General features: G+C 42.0%; 1 long non-coding RNA gene across 1 annotated transcript; it reads left to right on the plus strand.

Annotated features, from left to right (window-relative positions):
- The first annotated feature begins 7,049 nt into the window (after window positions 1–7,049).
- Window positions 7,050–17,315, plus strand: LOC122455543. The gene is made up of 3 exons (XR_006273788.1): window positions 7,050–7,176; window positions 16,397–16,400; window positions 17,277–17,315. It is a non-coding gene; the product is annotated as an uncharacterized LOC122455543 (long non-coding RNA).
- Window positions 17,316–19,132: the final 1,817 nt, after the last annotated feature.

Genomic DNA, 19,132 nt, shown 5'->3' on the forward strand with positions numbered 1-19,132 from the left:
GATATATGGCATCGTGTGTCAGCAATGCCTCTCTGTCATGTACATTGGCCAAACTGGACAGTCTCTATGCAAAAGAATAAATGAACACAAATCAGATGTCAAGAATTATAACGTTCAAAAATGAGTTGGAGAACACTTCAACCTCCCTGGACTCTCAATTTCAGACCTAAAAGTTGCAATTCTTCAACAAAAAAAAACTTCAGAAACAGACTCCAATGAGAAACTGCAGAACTGGAATTAATTTGCAGATTGGACACCTTTTAAATTAGGCTTGAATAAAGACTGAGAATGGATGAGTCATTACACAAACTAAAAACTATTTCCCCTTGCTGATTTTTCCCCTACTGTTACTCACACCTTCTTGTCAACTGTTTGAAATGGGCCATCCTGATTATAACTACAAAAGTTTTTTTTCTCCTGCTGATAATAGCCCACCTTAATTGATTACTCTTGTTAGCATGGCAACCCCCATTTTTTCATGTTCTATGCGTGTGTGTGTGTGTGTGTGTGTGTGTGTGTGTAATCTTCCTACTGTATTTTCCACTGCATGCACCTGATGAGGTGGGTTTAGCCCATGAAAGCTTATGCCCAAATAAATGTGTTAGTCTCTAAGGTGTCACAAGTACTCCTCATTCTTTTAGTAGATATTGAGATTCCTGATGTGGCAGAGGATAGTGGCCTTTGTTCCCATGATCCAGAACAGGTGCCAGGAAATAAATTTCAGACAAAAGTTCTGTAAATTATGCTTGTATTAGACCATGGATTCCTGACAGAGCAATTTATAGGAAGGACATTTGCCACAGAATCTTTCAAAAGATATAAATTCAGGGCACGAGCCTATTCCTGTGGAAGGCAATAGCAGAACTCCCATGGACTTCAAGGACAGCAAGATGAAGATATTAAAATGTCTTTTTTTTTTCTGGTACTATTGCTATCGTCTGTTGCTTTATTATATATATGTTGCAGCCTGATTCGTCCAGCCCGGAAGAACAATCTTTCACATTGTTTTCTTACCAACCAACCAACCAGCAAACAAATAAACAAAAACTATAAGTTTCAGAGTAGCAGCCGTGTTAGTCTGTATTCGTGAAAAGGAGTACTTGTGGCACCTTAGAGACTAACAAATTTATTAGAGCATAAGCTTTCGTGAGCTACAGCTCACTTCATTGGATGCATTTGGTGGAAAAAACAAAAAAAAATTTTGGTTTTTTCCACCAAATGCAGCCGATGAAGTGAGCTGTAGCTCACGAAAGCTTATGCTCTAATAAATTTGTTAGTCTCTAAGGTGCCACAAGTACTCCTTTTCTTTTTGCGAAAAACTATAAGCAAATTTAAATGCAAAAACTTTTGTGAATGCAACATTGAGGGTATATATTTAAATACAGAAAGGTAGTGAAAGTAAAGTTATGGTTTTCAGAATAACAATTTTCCCACTTCGTGCACATATAATAAATTAGATTATTTGTTAGTGCATATATTCAGCTATTGCAGTTGTAGCCTATGTGCAATGTGAGGAAGTTAATTTTACTACGAGACCTTAAACTTCAACACATTTCAGATTACTAGCATAAGATTAGAATAGCACATTCAGATTTTGGAGTCCCAATGTGATAGCAGCCATGCTGGGCCATAGTTCTACTTCCTGCTCTTATCACCTGATTTGACCATTACTCCGTATTAATAGATTTTTGCAAACAGCTTCTACTCTGCTTCAAAATGTTGGCTATTTATCATTCTAATATGGTTGCTGATAATATTTTGACCATCAACAGTTGATTTCAAACATAAGCGTAGAAAGCAATTTAAGTGCCAATTATTTCCCGTTGTGATCATGGTTCGGTGACATAGACACCTGTCTACTAGGATCGGCACTGAGACTTCATTTCACACAGGCCTTAGATGAGCAGTCAGCACATATTTCTATTAAAAATCTTCATTTAATCATAGGGCCAGATGATCCTTAGCGATAGGGCAAGTGCTTAGTGGTGTGGACAATGCAAGCAATTTTCAGCGATGTGTCGCACACCCTGCATTTCCAGCATTGGGACAATTCCCTCTGCAAGCTTCATAGGGACAGGGAGGAAGCTGGCTGCAGCCCACCTCCTCACTCTGGCCTTCTAGCAAGGTACAGAAATGGAAGCACCTTGAGTTATCCACCTGCAGGCCAGTGGCTACATGCACAAGCTAGCCCATTATTTTAAAATCTGTGCATGTAAGGTAGCATCCTGCCACCCTTATCCTTATTGAGTTGTACCTTACTCTTCAAGTAGTTCCACGGATTTCAAGGGGATTATGTGAGGTGTAAGGTCTTTTCAACATGAGTAAGAGTGGTGGAATCTGGCTCACAGTTTCTTAATTGACCTGAGATTTTAAACACTTCCCCGCCCCCACAAAAGTTTTGCACTTCTCCTTTAAGATATTAAGTAGCTAGTAGAAACCAAGGGAAATCGGGCAGTTCCAAATTAAGTCTGTCAGCAGCTGAGGCCCGAAGCCTGGCTGGATAGTAGCACAGAGAGGCTAATTATATTCTCAGGGTGGTAATACTGTGTAGGGAATGGATCTTGTTCTGTGATGAGACACAGCAGGAAATTTCCCTCCATGGCCGAAAGAACACCCCAAGGAATGAAGAGAGCATGGTCAGGAGGTTAAAATGGATATTGTTTATTCTTGGCTCAAGGGAGCTGCTGGGGGGTGGGGAGAGTCAGGCAGGCCCAGACTTGTGGCGAATTCTATCTACTGTTGTACTATCATTCTTTGAAATGGAGAGCAGGCTTCATCAAGAAGGCTGGATTTGCTGTTGTGCATGTGAGAATAGGCAGGCCCTGGATATGTTGTAAAGACTAATGAGAGGCAAAGACAGTTTCTGTTCACCACCAGCAGTTCTGAATGTATTGCAGACTCTTGCTGAACACATAGAAACTCTTTGCACAAAAAGGGTTCCCATCTTGGCAGGCTTATTCCCAGGGGATATTATAGGTTCTCATGATGACAGTTGGTTTAGCTTCCATCTTACAGGTATCTGGACTACCAGGGGCAGAGAGAGGTCCCACAACAACCCAGTGGGTCACTGCAATGAGAGGTCTCGTCCTTTAGCTCATGCTGGTCCTCACACTCTTTCTTGCCTTGTAGGAAGATTTGTACAATCTCTTCGGTGAGGCCCCTTTGGGACAGGGAACATTTTTTAAAGAGGAGTTGCTGGGGCTAAGAATACCTGGTAGCCCTGCTCCAGTGTAGCCATGTTGCTGAGCAGTGGGGGTTGGGTAATACTGGGGGCCAGCACCATAGCAAAGGCACAGGGTCTCCCTGAGAATGTTCTAGAGGAGCTGTGTGGATCTCCAGTTCTTCACATTGTGGGGGACAGCTCCTGTGGCCTGTTCCTCAGGGGAATAAACCTTTGTCTCCATATCTCCGCCCTGAATGGAATGATGAAGGAGGAACTCCAAGATGGGATCACTGTGGAGTTTCCTTGTCCTTAGGCCCTTTCTGTAGTTTATTCATGATGTGAAGAAACCATCTTGCCCTTCATGTGTGGGCAAATATGTCAGACCTGTTGTGTGACCATAATCCATTTAAGACTGGCCACATGAAAATATTTCTTATGACATACAACTGTTCAATTTTGCTGAACAGCCATAAAGAGAGAAGCTAGATGGCACTGTGCTACAAGGAGATCACATACTTCATGGGAGTAAGTCCTAAGCAGTGCTAATGTTCTCTGGGCTCAGAAGCCTGTGGCCTTTCATAGATTTCAGCAAAAATAGGGACAGACTTATCAAAGGTGAATTGGGAAAGTATGGGTGCTTAGCTATACATTATCTTCTTTTGCTTTAAAAACTGTAAAGTATAGCTACATTATTCCAGAAACTGGCTAAGAGAGAGAAATCAAAGAGTAGGAAGAAGTGATCAGTTTTCATCATGGCAAAAAGTTAACCATCAGGTGTTCCAAGGTTGCATTAGAACCAGTGCTTAATGTATTTATTCCATTTTTCTTTTCTTTACTTTTTTTTAGAAAAAACCTATATATTTAGGAAGTTTTAACAAGTTTGCAAATTCTTGCCATGACAATATCAGAAACAAAACAAAAACAATGAGGAGTCCTGTAGCACCTTAAAGACTAACACATTTATTTGGGCATATACTTTTATGTAGGATAAATGGACACAGATGAGACATCAGGAATAGTAACATACCAAAGCAGTAAAAGAACACTTCAATCTCCCTGGACACTCAATAACAGATTTAAAAATAGCCATTCTTCAACAAAAAAAACCCTTCAAAAACAGACTTCAGAGAGAAACTGCTGAGCTACAATTCATTTGCAAACATAACACCATCAATTTGGGCTTGAATGGGGACTGGGAGTGGCTGACTCACTACAAAAGCAATTTTCCCTCTCTTGGTATTGACACCTCCTCATCAGTTATTGGGAGTAGACCACATCCACCCTGACTGCATTAGCCTTCAACATTGGTTCTCCACTTGTAAGGTAACTCCCTTTGCTTCATGTGCCAATATATATTCATGTCTGTATCTTTAATTTTCACTCCATGCATCTGAAGAAATGGGGTTTTTACCCACGAAAGGTTATGCCCAGTGGTGAGCTGGAGCCGGTTCGCACAAACCGGTTGTTAAATTTTGAAGCAGTTTTAGAATCAGTTGTTAACCCGCTTCCCTGCAGGGGGCGCTGAGGCTTTGATGGGCTCCGGCTGGTAAGTGATGTAATTCCTCCTCCGGCCACCGGGGGCGCTGCGCTGCGGGAGCCATGTGAGCTGCGGCCTGGCCCTGGGCACGAGCCCTTCTGCTGCTGCTACTGCTCCCCTGGCCCTGGGGCTCCCGATGCTGCCTGGTGGGTCCCCGGCTGCTCTGCTGGGCCTGGGCTGCATCCTGCTGCTCTCCCCGTGAGTACCCACCACCCTGCCCACAGCCAGCCCCTGCCTCCAGTCACCCCCGCACCCTCTGCCTGCAGCCAGCCTCTGCCACACCCCGTGCCCTGCCTGCACTAGCCCCTGTCTCCAGCCAGCCCTGCACCCCCTGCCCTGTCTCCAGTCAGCCCCTGCCCTGTCTCCAGCCATCCCCACACCCCCTTGCCTCTAGCCAACCGTGCACCCTCCTCTCTCCAGCCAGCTCCGCACCCCCTGCTCTACCCGCAGCCAGCCCTGCACCCCCTGCCTCCAGCTAGCCCTGCACCACGCCCCTGTCTGCAGCTGGCCCCACGTCCACTGACGCTCTGCAGTTCCCAGGGCAGTAACCCTGCACACCTGCTTCAATAAGGGGAGCAAAGAGCAGCTGGGACCCACACATGTGCACACCCTAGGGTGACCAGACAGTAAGTGTGAAAAATCAGGGTGGGGGGTAATAGGAACCGATATAAGAAAAAGACCCTAAAATTGGGACATCTGGTCACCCTAGCACACCCGCAGGGAGTGGCGGGGACCCACACATGTGAAACAGAGCTCATTTCTAGTTCAGGCCCATCTTTTTAAAAAAGAACTTTAGGCAGGGTTAACATACATCCGTATTTTCCCGGGCAGGTCAGGCTTTTTGGTTCTTAAATCGCTGTTTGGGAGGAATTTTTAAAATTTAAAAATTCCTCCCGGGGAAAATACAGATGTATGGTAACCCTGTTGGTACAAAACATACATACTGGGGCACATCCCTTAAATCAGAACTTTTTATAGGAAAAAGAAATAGGTTGTTAAGATTTTGGCAGCTCATCACTGCTTATGCCCAAATAAATCTTAGCCTTTAAGGTGCCACCGGATTCTTCGTTGATTTTGTGGATACAGACTAACACGGCTACCCCTCTGATACTTAGAAACAAAACAATCATTACAACAGTTAGCTTTTGTTTTAAAGGGACATTATACAAGAATATAGTCATCAGATCCTTCTATTTAACAGAGAATTACCATATTACGGATTGAACATCCTTGCAACATCTGTCATTTCTAGTGACTTTATTAAATTGAGTAAAATCTCTCTATACACATTTAACAGACCAAGTATGGCTATCAAATATTAATATTAAAAAAAATTGGACAGGTGTGCTGGTTGGTTTGTTTGTTTTTGCCAGGTAAATGTACTTTGAGTACTGAATGAAAGGTTACCCAATTTCTAAGTAACTGTCTGTAACCTGTCAATTTTTCTGAGTACATAGCTGGTCTGTTAATTTTTCCATATACAACCTCTCATATTTTTTTAACCATTCCTCGAGGGTTAGGCTATTTTTCTTTTTCCAGTGAGAGGCTACCAATAATCAACCAGCCCCTTGCAGATGAGAGATTAATTCCTCTTGTGTTGACAATGTATTGATTAGTGTTCTGGAATGGGGGTGAGCAGTGAGATGGCAATCTTTGCAGGTGATACAAAATTATTGAAGTTAGTCACACCTGGAGAAGAGTGTAAGGAACTTCAAAGCTGTGACAGGTTGGATCACAGAAACCCCCTTGGGGCTGCCAACTGATGTGCCAAGACGACTTCTGCCCCTGCTTTCCCTGCCAATTTGGGACTCCAGAGCCCTGCCTGGTTGTGCCAGACATAGTTGCCGGCTACAAACACAGACCCAGGTCTGAACCACGTCCCACAAACTGCAGGCTTAACTGAAAGCAGCGTAAGAAGTGTTCCTGTCTCTAACACTCAGATACCCAACTCCCAATGGGGTCCAATCCCCAAATAAATCCGTTTTACCCTGTATAAAGCTTATACAGGGTAAACTCATAAATTGTTTGCCCTCTATAACACTGACAGAGAGATATGCACAGCTGTTTCTCCCCCTCCCCGTCCCCCTCCGCAGGTATTAATACATACTTTGGGTTAATTAATAAGTAAAAAGTGATTTTATTAAATACAAAAAGTTGAATTTATGTGGTTCCAAGTGATAACAGACAGAATAAAGTGAATTACCAAGCAAAATAAAATAAAACATGCAAGCAAAATACACATAAAATCTCATCCTCAGAGATGTTCCAATAAGCCTCTTTTACACACTAGCCTCCTTCTAGTCTGGGTCCAGCAATCACTCACACCCCCTGTAGTTACTCTCCTTTGTTCCAACTTCTTTCAGGTATCCTTTGAGGTGGAGAGGCTATCCCTTGAGCCAGCTGCAGACAAAATGGAGGGGTCTCCCTGGGGTTTAAAAAGACTTTCTCTTGTAGGTGGACACTCCTCCCTCCCCCTGTGTAGAATCCCAGCTACATGATGGAGTTTTGGAGTCACATGGGCAAGCCAGATGTCCATGCATGACTCAGAACTTACAGGTAGCAGCCATGGTTCACATGCTACCTTGAATGTCCTCAAGTAGACTTCTTATGTGGATTGGAGCCTTCCAAGATCCATTGTCCGTTAAGTGTTTCCTGATTGGGCACTTAACTTGCAAATTCCTTTCTAAAGAAGCTGCCCAAATGTCTTACTAAGGCTACTTAAAAGCAAACAAGTATACAACCAATATTCATAACTTTGAATACAAAAATGACACAAATAGGATGAATACATTCAGTAGATCATAACCTTTGCAGAGATATGTTACATGTCCTATGTAGCATAAACCATATTCCAGTTATGTCATATATACATTCATAAGCATATTTCCATAAAGGATTATGGGATGAAATGTCACAAGAGGGACCTAGCAAAGCTGGGTAAATGGTCAACAGGACTCATCCTTTGTCTTTAGGCTCAGTCAAACTTTGATAGTACTGCAAATGGAAGAGTTGTGATATTGGAGGCACAGTTATATAACTTCTGCATTTAATGCCATCTCAGCGGGAAGAAGATGCGCTTACAGTAAACAGTGCTTAAAGGACTTAGAACAAACTTTTTGTTTTTATATGTGTTATATAAGCACTTTTTTTCTAAAATTGAGGAAGTCGAATTTTGTTTCTTTTAGACTGGGTAAGCAAGCTATTCTTAAGTAGCTTGAATGTTGGCTGAACTTCTTACAGATCCAAGCTATTAGTAGCTCAAATGAATGAAAGCTTATGGACACCAGAAGTCTAGGGTCAAGTTGTATATGGATCAAGGTAGACATATAGTGGCAGGCGACAGTAGGGCTTAAACAAACAATGCCTGGTGCCAATTTCTCAATTATTAAGGATGTGAGGGTTTTCTTGTTACATCTGATCTCTGTTTCCTATAATAATAACTGTGTACAGCATGTCCCCTTCACATTTGCCTCAACTCCTGGTGTCCTTAAAGTACATAGTCTAGAAATTTTTTCAAAATAACGTGTTTTTCTAGGAAGTGCTGATGCCAAATAAAATACTAATAGTTTGGGTCACAGCAACCCACACCAAAGTGAGCAACTCAGCAAGAATCCCAGTGTATTATTTTTTGCATTCACTGTTGTAGGTGATTCTAACTGAAGAGTTCAGAAGCAGGTAAATTCAGTACATTTTAGATGTGGATGAATTTTGAAAAAAAACAACCTGGAATATTCATTTAAATTTGTTAACAAATTTGCTTATCGTGTGTCAGAGGCTGTCTTGTATTCACTTTCCATGAATATTCTAGTTAGAGAAATTATCATGAAGACTGTTCACAACCCAATGAATTTTAAGTGAATCTTTGCTGCATATTTGTTAAATACAACATCTGAATGGGTAATTATAAGTAATGTGTGTTATAGTCTAGGCACATGGATCGTTCACAAAGGATCTGAACAAAGCCTAATAAACTCAATGGAAAGACTTGGCAAAGTTGGATCAGACCCAAAGGCCCAAATTCATAAAGATACTTAAACACCTAACTCCTGTTTGGAATCGAAGGGAACGAGGTGCCTAAGTACTATTGTGAATTTGGGACAAAATGTCCACAAACACACTGTAATTTTTCTTGAATGTGTTCGTTATACTGAATTAATGAAGGATAACTTCTTTCTAAAATGCCTGTTCAGAAGCTTGTTTGTGAGCCATCTTTTGCTAGCACTTGATTTTAGAAATTTGTGATTCATGCTGCTTTGAATAGATACCTAAGCCACATGGCATGCTTCTCTTCACGGATTGGATGAGAACAACTCACCATCAGGTTTCTGGTGTGAATATTCATCATTCTAGTCAACTATGCTGCAAGGTTCACTTAAAATTCACTGTTTTGGTTATTTTGCCTGTAATTTCAATGTTTGTGGATGTTTGTGAAAAGCAACTACAAGAGCATGCTCTCAACACAGGCTCAGTGAACATATTTAAAAAGTTCAGTGAATATCACGGCAATTTCTTGCAGTATTCCCCTAGCTCTATGCAAAGTACATAGAATTTTCCTATTTCTCCTCTTTCCAATTAGTGTCAACTACAGCAGTGAACCCAAAAATCACACTGGGACTCTTGCGGAGTTTGCTCATTTTGGGGGCATTTCTATCATCCAAAGTGTTCCATCCACACTACAAGGACAAACGGTGATAGAAAACAAACATCTCCAAAGTTTTGGACAGCCAAGTTAGGCGTGAAGTGGAGATGGGCCCTAAATTCTACCATGCTTGGAAGTTGTAAAGAGATGTTATAATCATACTGCAGACCCTGCTCATCTGTATCAGTACAAGGGTAGCTTGTTGTCTTTGTCTGAATTAAACCCATTATGCTGGATCTTTCTCCTTTCTTTTCCTAAAAAGAATAACCATTACCATGGGAACTGATAAAAGCCCTGGAAGATCAGCAGTGTTTCATCTTCAGCCTTCCCGGTTCCTTTGCCTAAATTAATACTTTACATTTAGGACCAGAAGGAGTGTCCATCCACAAAATGTATGTGAACCCATTGCAGTCACAAAACCTGTGTGGGAGATGCAAATATTGCAGGTGCGCCCAATATACGTTCCATTAAAAATCCTGTCCTATAGTGCTATGTATTAGAATTGGAAAAGGTACAGAAAAGAGCAACAAAAATGATTAGGGGTATGGAACAGCTTCCATCTGAGGAGAGATTAATAAAACTGGGACTTTTCAGCTTGGAAAAGAGACGACTAAGGAGGGATATGATAGAGGCCTATAAAATCACGACTGGCATGGAGAAAGTAAGTAAGGAAGTTTTATTTACTCCTTATCATAACACAAGAACTAGGGGTCACCGAATGAGATTAATAGGCAGCAGGTTTAAAACAAACAAAAGGAAGTATTTCTTCACACAACGCACAGTCAATCTATGGAACTCTTTGCCAGAGGATGTTGCGAAGGCCAAGACTATAACAGGGTTCAAAAAATAACTAGATCCGTTCATGGAGGATAGGTTCATCACTTGCCAGGATGGGCAGGGGATGGTGTCCTTAGCCTGTTTGCCAGAAGCTGGGAATGGGTGATGGGATGGATCACTTGATTCCCTCTGAGGCATCTGGCATTGGCCACTGTTGGAAGACAGGGTACTGGTCTAGATGGAGATTTGGTCTGACCTAGTATGACTGTTCTGATATTCTTTTGTATGTTGTCAACTCTGAGTGTTGCTTTCAGGGACAAAACATCACAGCAACAGAAAACCATAAAAGCATCTTGTTTGTGGGTGGCATGGATCCCAAATTACCTGATAGGTCTTAACTCCCTCTGCTTTCAGAGATACCTGAGCATAGCTGGACTGGCTCAGATAATGCAATCTTTCCTCAGCTATATCAGGGTCGAAGTAGGCAGAGGAGAGGAGGATCAGTGTGTATGAAACAAGGCTCTAGTTCCAGCTCCCCACTCCTATTTGCATAGGCGCCGACTTACCTAGTTGCTGGGGGGTGCTTGACCCTTGCTCCTCCCCAGGCCCCACCCCCACTCTGCCACTTCCTTCAAGCCCCCACCCCTGCCCTGCCCCCACCCCACCTCTTTTCTCCCCTCCCCCACATCTTCCTGCCCTCGCTCCTCCCGCCCCAGTGCCTCCTGCATGCTGCGGAACACCTGATCTGTGGTGGGCAGGAGGTGCTGGGAGGGAGAGGGAGGATCCGACCGGCAGGGCAGCCAGTGGACAGGAGATGCTGGGGGCGAGGGGAGGGGGACGCACTGACCCACAGGGGTTCCAGTGGGTGTGGAGCAACCCCTTTTTTTTCCATGGGTGCTCCAGCCCTTGCGCACTCTGAGTCAGCACCCATGCCTGCTTGCACACTAGAAACCTCCTGCTGCACTGTGGAAAGACAGCACATGGAAAGTTACCCATCTTTCCTTTCTGCTTCTGTTGAAGCTCTTAATATTGTTGGCTGCGGGAGCAGCTCACATTCACAGGGCTGCCTGCTTGCCTACCTATGCATCTTTTCTCTTTGTTCCTGGGACACCGATTGCAGCCTGAGTGACACCAATGTATGCTCCTCAGATGCAGCACCACATAGCCTTTCCATGACCAGCAGGAAGACTATAAGACACATCTAGGGTGTGAGGTTTAAGATTCTTGCTTTCGCCTCCCTTGTGTGTCACTTTGTATCAACTCTTCTCTATCTTCTACTTTCTTTTTTGCCTTCTGTCTGAGTCTGATTGTGCAGCCTTGGAATTAAATTTAACTACATAATATTCCCCTTGCTAGCATGGTAGGCTAAAGACAGCATGAGCAGCTTGTGCCCCAGCATGAAGGAGGACCAGTGGGAGAAGCCCAGAGTATGCCAGCCAGATGGCAGCCCAGCTCCGTGAAGCAAGCTGGAGTCCACAGGTTAAAGCAAACTGGTTTATGACTGGCCAGTCTGTGTCCTGTCTGAAGCATGGGAATAAGGCTGGTGCCACTGAGACACTATGCCCTTTTCCTCCTTTCTGTTTGTCTGTTTAAACAACAGGAATGATATCAAAAATCAACACCAAGCCAAAATCCAAGAGTGGATTGTCTCCTCCTTTTCCAACGAAAGAATCTTGGTACCAGCAGGAGACTTTTTAAACAACATTATTGCTGCTGAAGGGCTTAACTAAATATAAGAGATAAGAAAAACTTTCCCTACATGCATACTCATTTCACTTCTGAATACTCAGAATTCTAACTGCCATTGTGTTACAGTTATGGTTATTTTGCCTACTTCCTCCTTTTGCTAGGCATTCCCACAGCTTCAGAAGCCCACACCTGCTTTGTACGTTTTGCAAGTGTTCAGAAGAGCTATTATTTTATGGTTGCTATGTTAAAAGTAGGCCAGCTTTCTTTTACACAAAACCCACAAAACTGCAATGAATTGTTTAATGTTGTAACAGCATAGGGAAGATTCTGCTAGCTCCTTAACACCGTCACCTCATCACAATATTAAGGCCTCTTTGAGCAAAGCACTTAAGCAAATGCATAACTATACATACATAAGTAATTGGAACTATGCACATGCTGAACAGTATATGCATATCAACGCTCTGTTTCCATCAAAGCACCCTCTTTGGCTGTTACATGGAAAGTGCATTCACACAAGTCCACTCTTTCCATCAAAAGTATTCAATGTCTGTCTAAAGATAGCAGGTTCTCAGCCCTCCAGCCAAGGTCTTCTGACTATTTCTCCCCCTTTCAGAGTTCCCAGTGAAACAAACTATCCAAGATGAGCAAAAGAGATTGCAGTGAAAAAGAACTTGTCAGCTGCTCTAGCCAGGATATTTGGCCTCTCTTTGGACCACAATCCACTTCAAGGTTCACTGGTTCTCCAGCACAAGCTATAGAATACAGTTTCTTCCCCCTTTTTAGCCCAGGTGATCTGTGCTTTTTTCCACAAGGGCAGAAGCTTTGCTAGCTACAAGGCCTCTTCTTAGAAAGCTCAACAGCCTGCTCCCTTTCTAGGGCTGTCCGCTGCTGCATGGCACTTCCTCTTTTTAAACTCCTCCTCCATTCCTGGCATGACTTGCAGGTGTGTCAGACAATGCTGTTTCATCCCAAAGCAACTCCTTCACCCCTTCCATGTGGGCTTTATACACCTTGTCCCAGTGTGCTTAAGTCTTTTGCTAGATTGAGGCCTAAGACTGCCCCAGGGCAGGCTTGAAAAAGTATATAGTTCAAAACGTGGTAGCAGACCCATAAGGAACGGTGATCTGCTTTAAGGATTGTTTTCTCATTTTGGGAACCTTGAACATGTTGAGCTTAGTGTGTGACTAAAACTGTTTAAAAGGATTCAGAAAATAATTAATCACATGAGAAGCTTTTATTTCTTGTTTTATTTCAGATGTGATGGGCATTTTTATTTTTTAACAATTGTTTCAGTTTTTTCTTTTCTCTTACTTTCTTTTCTTTTTTTCTTTTGCGCTTTTCAGTTTTGGTAACTTTTAAACATTTTTCAGGATTCTATGTAGTTATGTGTGGGGCACTTCTAACAATGTGGTACAAAAGAAAAAGTAAGAATAGGGCTAATGGGCATGCAACAGCTTTACTGTAATGTCAAGGTACAGGACAGGTAGCTTAATCATTTTTAATTCTACTCTTGCTTTATTAATTGAACCAACTGAGTTGAAGGATCATGAATCAGGCAATAATTTATTATCAAAAGAACAATAGCATGGTTACAAAAGAACCTTCCCAATGATGCTGAGCTAGATATAAGGAGGACTTGGAACTGGGGGATTTGATACTACAGAATTACGCTAATTTGGAAAGGTATCAGAAATGTAACAAGGCAAAGCATCTGGTAGCCATCTGGGCTCTGTGGCAGCTAACAGTTTTTTATTGGTTTAAACTATCAGAAAAAATTGCAGACTGCTTACAGTACTGGATGGTCCCTTTGAGGTACACAGTCAATTGAACAGTGTTGTGGCCTCCTTACAGATAGAAATGAGGGAATGTATGCAAAAGAAGAGAGAGATGCATTGAAAAAGGCAAATGAGGGTTTAGTTGCAATTCTAAGAACAGAAACCTTGCTGTTCTAATAGATGTGTTAAAAAGGGGGAAAGAAAACTTTGCCTGTAAACCTGTGGTGGTGGAGGGAAAGGAACAAGGGTAGTGTGGTATGGTGTAAGAGAATGTGACCTGTTGCATAGAATGCCATTTTGTGAGGGATGAATAAAGAGTCTTTGAAGCTGACGTATGCAGAATTGGAAAGGGAGAATGAAATAAGTGCTGCAGGTAAAGATTTGGTAATAAAGGGGAGGAATTATTAACTGGTCTCCCATGTTTACGAAAGATGAATTCAAACTGGAACAGGTGCAAAGAAAGTATACTAGGATGATCAGAGGAATGGAAAATTTACCTTATGAGGACACTCAAAGAGCTTGGCTTGTTTAGCCTAACAAAACTAAAACTGAGGCAGATATGATTGCTCACTATAAATACATCAGAGGGATAAATACCAGGGAGGAAGAGTAGTTATTTAAGTTAAGCACCAATGTGGACACACAAACAATGGATATAAACTGGCCATCAAGAAGTTTAGGCTTGAAATTGGACAAAGATTTCTAACCATCAGAGGAGTGAAGTTCTGGAACAGCCTTTCAAGGGGAGCAGTGGGGGCAAAAAACCAAACTGACTTTGAGACTGAGCTCGATAAGTTTATGGAGAGGATGGTATGATGAGACTATGTATGATGGCATGTAGAAAATCTGTGACTGCTAGTAGCAAATATTTCCAGTGGCTGGTGATGGGACACTAGATGGGGAGGGCTCTGAGTTACTACAGAGAATTCTTTCCCAGGTGTCTGGCTGGTGGGTCTTGCCCATATGCTGAGGGTCTAACTGATGGCCATATTTGAGGTCTAGGAATTTTCCCCAAGGTCCAATTGGCAGAGACACTGAGGTTTTTTCACAGCCTGGGGCACAGGTCACTTGCAGAAGCATAAATGGCAGATTCTTTGTAATCTGAAGTCTTTAAATCATGGTTTGAGAACTTGAGTAACTCAGACAGAGGTTATGGGTCTATTACAAGAGTGGGTGGGCAAAGTTCTGCGGCCAGCAATGAGCAAGAGGTCAGATTAGATGATCATGATGGACTTTCCTGACCTTAGAGTCTATGGATCTATGAAGTGAAAGAATAGGAAGATGAGATGAGGAATTAATTATTAGCAGGGAAAAGCTACAAAAATCTCTGTCTGGTTGATGGAAGAAAGGGAAATTAGAGTGGATGGCTGGGCAGGCACTTCTGCAGGAACCAAGAAGGAATGTGACACAAAAGAATAGATTAGCATGGATCCCATCTCAAGGTACTAGAGGGTGAGATTGGGTTGATAGGGAGTATGATTTTGTTACCCGATTAATGAAGATAGGTTGCTGGAAATCTTGAACTGGTCGGTAAGAAGATTTGATAGCTAAGTGAGACTGTGGAAAAAGTTTAATGAAATCAGTGTGAATGTAAGTGCTGATACTTGCTTACCAGTTTCAGCAATCCTCCTAAGGAACTGGCTGGTAAAGGTTTAGTTCTAATGGAGGAGATCATATTGTTGGAACAGACTTCTAAAGATAGAATAGGTTACCTCCCTGTCAGCAGATTGCCAATGTATTTTAGGCTATTGGTGCTTGCTTTGAGAAAAGTGCTTAGCATTAATAAGGCACTAGTAACTGCTGTAAGTAAAAAGAAAAGGAGTACTTGTGGCACCTTAGAGACTAACAAATTTGTTAGAGCATAAGCTTCACTTAACCACGAAAGCTTATGCTCTAATAAATTTGTTAGTCTCTAAGGTGCCACAAGTACTCCTTTTCTTTTTGCGAATACAGACTAACACGGCTGCTACTCTGAAACCTGCTGTAAGTAAGTTGCTTATGATATTAAACAGGAAAATAATTTGAGTTTCTTTGAATTCTGTGAACAATTTTGCAGATCAGAGAACTGTGAGGACTTAAACTTCTAGGTACTTTTTATTAGCAGACTGAACACATGGGTTCAGGATCCATTACCTGGGCAGGTGAATGGAGAAGAAAATTCCATGAGTGAAATGTTGAGCTATGCTAAAGAAAGATGGGAAATCTAACAGTTTACTTTTGCAATTTAACATCTCTTTCCGATCTGTAAAAAAAAAAAATATATATATATATTGTTTAGCCCCACATGCATATAGGATAATTTCTCTGTTAAGGCTGCGATAGTGATCCAAATTATGGACATATAAGGGGAAGAGTAAATTGTGAACCGTATGAAGTGATTGCTCTCATAATGCAAAAGAGAAGGTGAACATAAATTCTGTAACATAAGTTGGAGGATGCTCCCTTTGGAGGGCACCCATGTGAAGAAGCCTATTACAGACTCCCCTGGGGTAGTAACTGAGTACAAATATTTACATGTGAAAAAATGGTCTTAGCAGGATCTGAAGACTAAAATGTCTGACTTAATGGGCCTGAGCTAATGGGAGTTCATATGGAGGGCTTGTGAGGCCTATATTGTGGCTCAGTTTGCTGTTTGGTGTCCCTAGTATAGCAGTTCCTTGATCTGTTTTATTCTGTGTCCTCTCACCATGCAGGAAAAAGACCTGTGAACTCAGTTCAGTCCCTGAACTGAGGCCTTGGTACATAGAAAAGCAGTTTAGTCACATCAATTCTCAGGTATGACTGGGAGATGAATAGGCTGCATGGCACAGGAGTCATGTAATGTTATTTTTTTAGCACACTGACTGTTAAAAGCGAATAACAGATGACTTTTCTTCATATCTTGTTCATCTGCTTCCAAGTCTGTAAATATATGAATATACGGCCTCCTTTTCCACCAGAGCTCTCATGCATTCAGACTTGGTACTGAACTCATGAGAGGGAAAATGGGGAACTATGGCACAGTTTAAAATGTTCCATGGACTTGCATAATGAAACATTCCCCAATTTTGAACTCCCAAGCACAGCTATGGGGCATTTACCATTTGTATCATTACAAAAGTATGTGCCAGACTTGCTGGGAGCTTTCCTTCCATGTGCCTGTTAAGATACTTCACAGCTATCTTTTCATAAGATAGTTGCATTCTTTAAATTTTTATACTCGTTGCTGATTGCCAGCTCTCACACTGCATTGAATCACTTGAAGCACTTGTCTCCAGCTGTAACTGCACACATGCTGACCAAAAGTAAAAGTGAAAAGAGGAAATCATGTTCTGATCCTGTGGGCAAAAGCTGGCAAAAACCTGGCAAAGGAAACTATCACTTTCTGTGACTAAACAAGAAAGGCTGTAAAGAAATACACATGATTGCAATGAAATCATTATGGTTTGAAAACATCTAGTGCAAGTGGTTACGATTTCTGTAGAAAAGGAGCCATATAAACTTAAATCCAATCTACTGACTGACAAGTCATGTGAAAGCTTGACATTGTGGGTTATTCTCATTATCCTAACTGAGGTTGTAGCATTTCCATTATTAAAAAAAAATTCATAAAGAAAACAATACACACAAACCCAAAACCCAGGGCTGAGGCAATTATTTAACACTTTAGCAATAAAAAATGCCCCAGCTCTGTGTTTGGTATTCGGAGACGAGACATTCATAGAATATCAGGGTTGGAAAGGACCTCAGGAGATCCTCTAGTCCAACCCCCTGCTCATTCTACAGTGCTCTGATAAAAGCAATCCTCAAACACAAGAAAATTGCAAGACTGATCCATTAAAAGAGGCAATATTAGACTTCTGTCCAATTTCCACAGAGTAGCAATGTTCCCAGGCAGAAAGGCCTAGTGAAAGCAGCCAGTAAAGTATGTGAGAGAATGTGTTAAAAGGAAAAAAAAATTAATAGAATGTAAAATGGGATGGAGTGGAGGGGACATAAGGCTGGGACTCGGGTCTGAATTCTACATCTAGCCTTGCTATGTGACTTGACTTGATTTTTCTCTGTGCCCCATTTTCCCCATCTGAAAATAAGGATTCATAGATTCCAAGGCCAGATCATGGTGATTATCTGGTCTGAACTCCTGCATAACACAGGCCATAGAACTTACCCAAAATAATTCCTAGCTCAGACCTTTTAGAAAAACATCCACTCTTGATTTAAAAATTGTTAGTGATGGAGAATCTGCCACAAGCATTGGTAAATTATTCCAGCAGTTATTTACTCTCCTCTCACTGTTAAAAATGTTAGTCTTTTGATGGTGGTGACTTTGTGAAGCTTTTGAGATCTAGCAATTGAAAGGGATATATAGGTTTCCAATAATCTTATTGAAGGTTATTATTAATAATAGGAAATAATCTAAATCCAAACTTTTTTACTGTAGCCTTTAGTGTCCAGTCAGTACAAAGGTTTTAACTATCTTTGAAACTCTCTTATAAGATCAATGTTTGTGGGCAATTTATTTCTTATGGGTGGGTTTTTCAGAAGCCCCTAATGGATTTAAGTGCCCTACTCTCGGAATGATTCATCATCAAACACACATAGTCTATAAGAACTTTTGTGTCAGTCAGAGTGACTACGGATGGCGGTGTCGCACCAGGCATCATGTAATGAACTTCCCAGATCTGATTCAATCCTGCAAATCCACAAATCTCTGGGTCAGCCTCATGGGTGATGCCAGGTAGGGTCAGGGCATGCACCCCTTTGCACATCTAAGGAAAGGTTGAGAGCAGCTATTCAATATTTCTTTGTCTCCTTATTATTCAATATGTGTCCCCATGCCTTATTTACTGAACACTATTCAAACCCTGCACAGAGGATAGATTTATTCATTTCCTCGTGGGCTTTTTTGTGGTGTTCATCACTTTCATATCTGAATGCTTCACAGACATTCATTAATCTTCACAACACCCCTGTGAGGTCAGGAGATATTATCTCCATTTTACAGATAGGAAATTGAGGCCCAAGAGAGATTAAGGTCAAAAGTATCCACTAATTTTGAGTGCCCAATTTGAGATGCCTACAACTTTATTTTTCAGAGTATTTACTTTATATATATATAGCACTTTATATATTCAAGAACAGATCCAATTGACTTCAATTGCAGCTATGAATGCTCAACACTTCTGCAAATCAGATCCCAGGGTCTGAAGTTGGCACCCAACATTAAAAATGTCAGCCAAAAGGATTGTGAATCATAGGGTTAGAAGGGACCACAAGGGTCATCTAGTCTAACCCCCGCCAAGATGCAGGATTTGTTGTGTCTAAACCAGTTCCCAAACTTGTTCCGCTGCTTGTGCAGGGAAAGCCTCTGCCGGGCCGGGCCGGTTTGTTTACCTGCTGCGTCCGCAGGTTTGGCTGATCATGGCTCCCAGTGGCCACGGTTTGCTGCTCCAGGCCAATGGGAGCTTTTGGAAGCGGCACGGGCCGAGGGATGTGCTGGCCGCCACTTCCAACAGCTCTCATTGGCCTGGAGCAGCAAACCGTGGCCAGTGGGAGCCGCAATCGGCCAA

Source organism: Dermochelys coriacea, chromosome 8 (assembly GCF_009764565.3).
Source record: "Dermochelys coriacea isolate rDerCor1 chromosome 8, rDerCor1.pri.v4, whole genome shotgun sequence".
Classification (NCBI taxonomy): Eukaryota; Metazoa; Chordata; order Testudines; family Dermochelyidae; genus Dermochelys; species Dermochelys coriacea.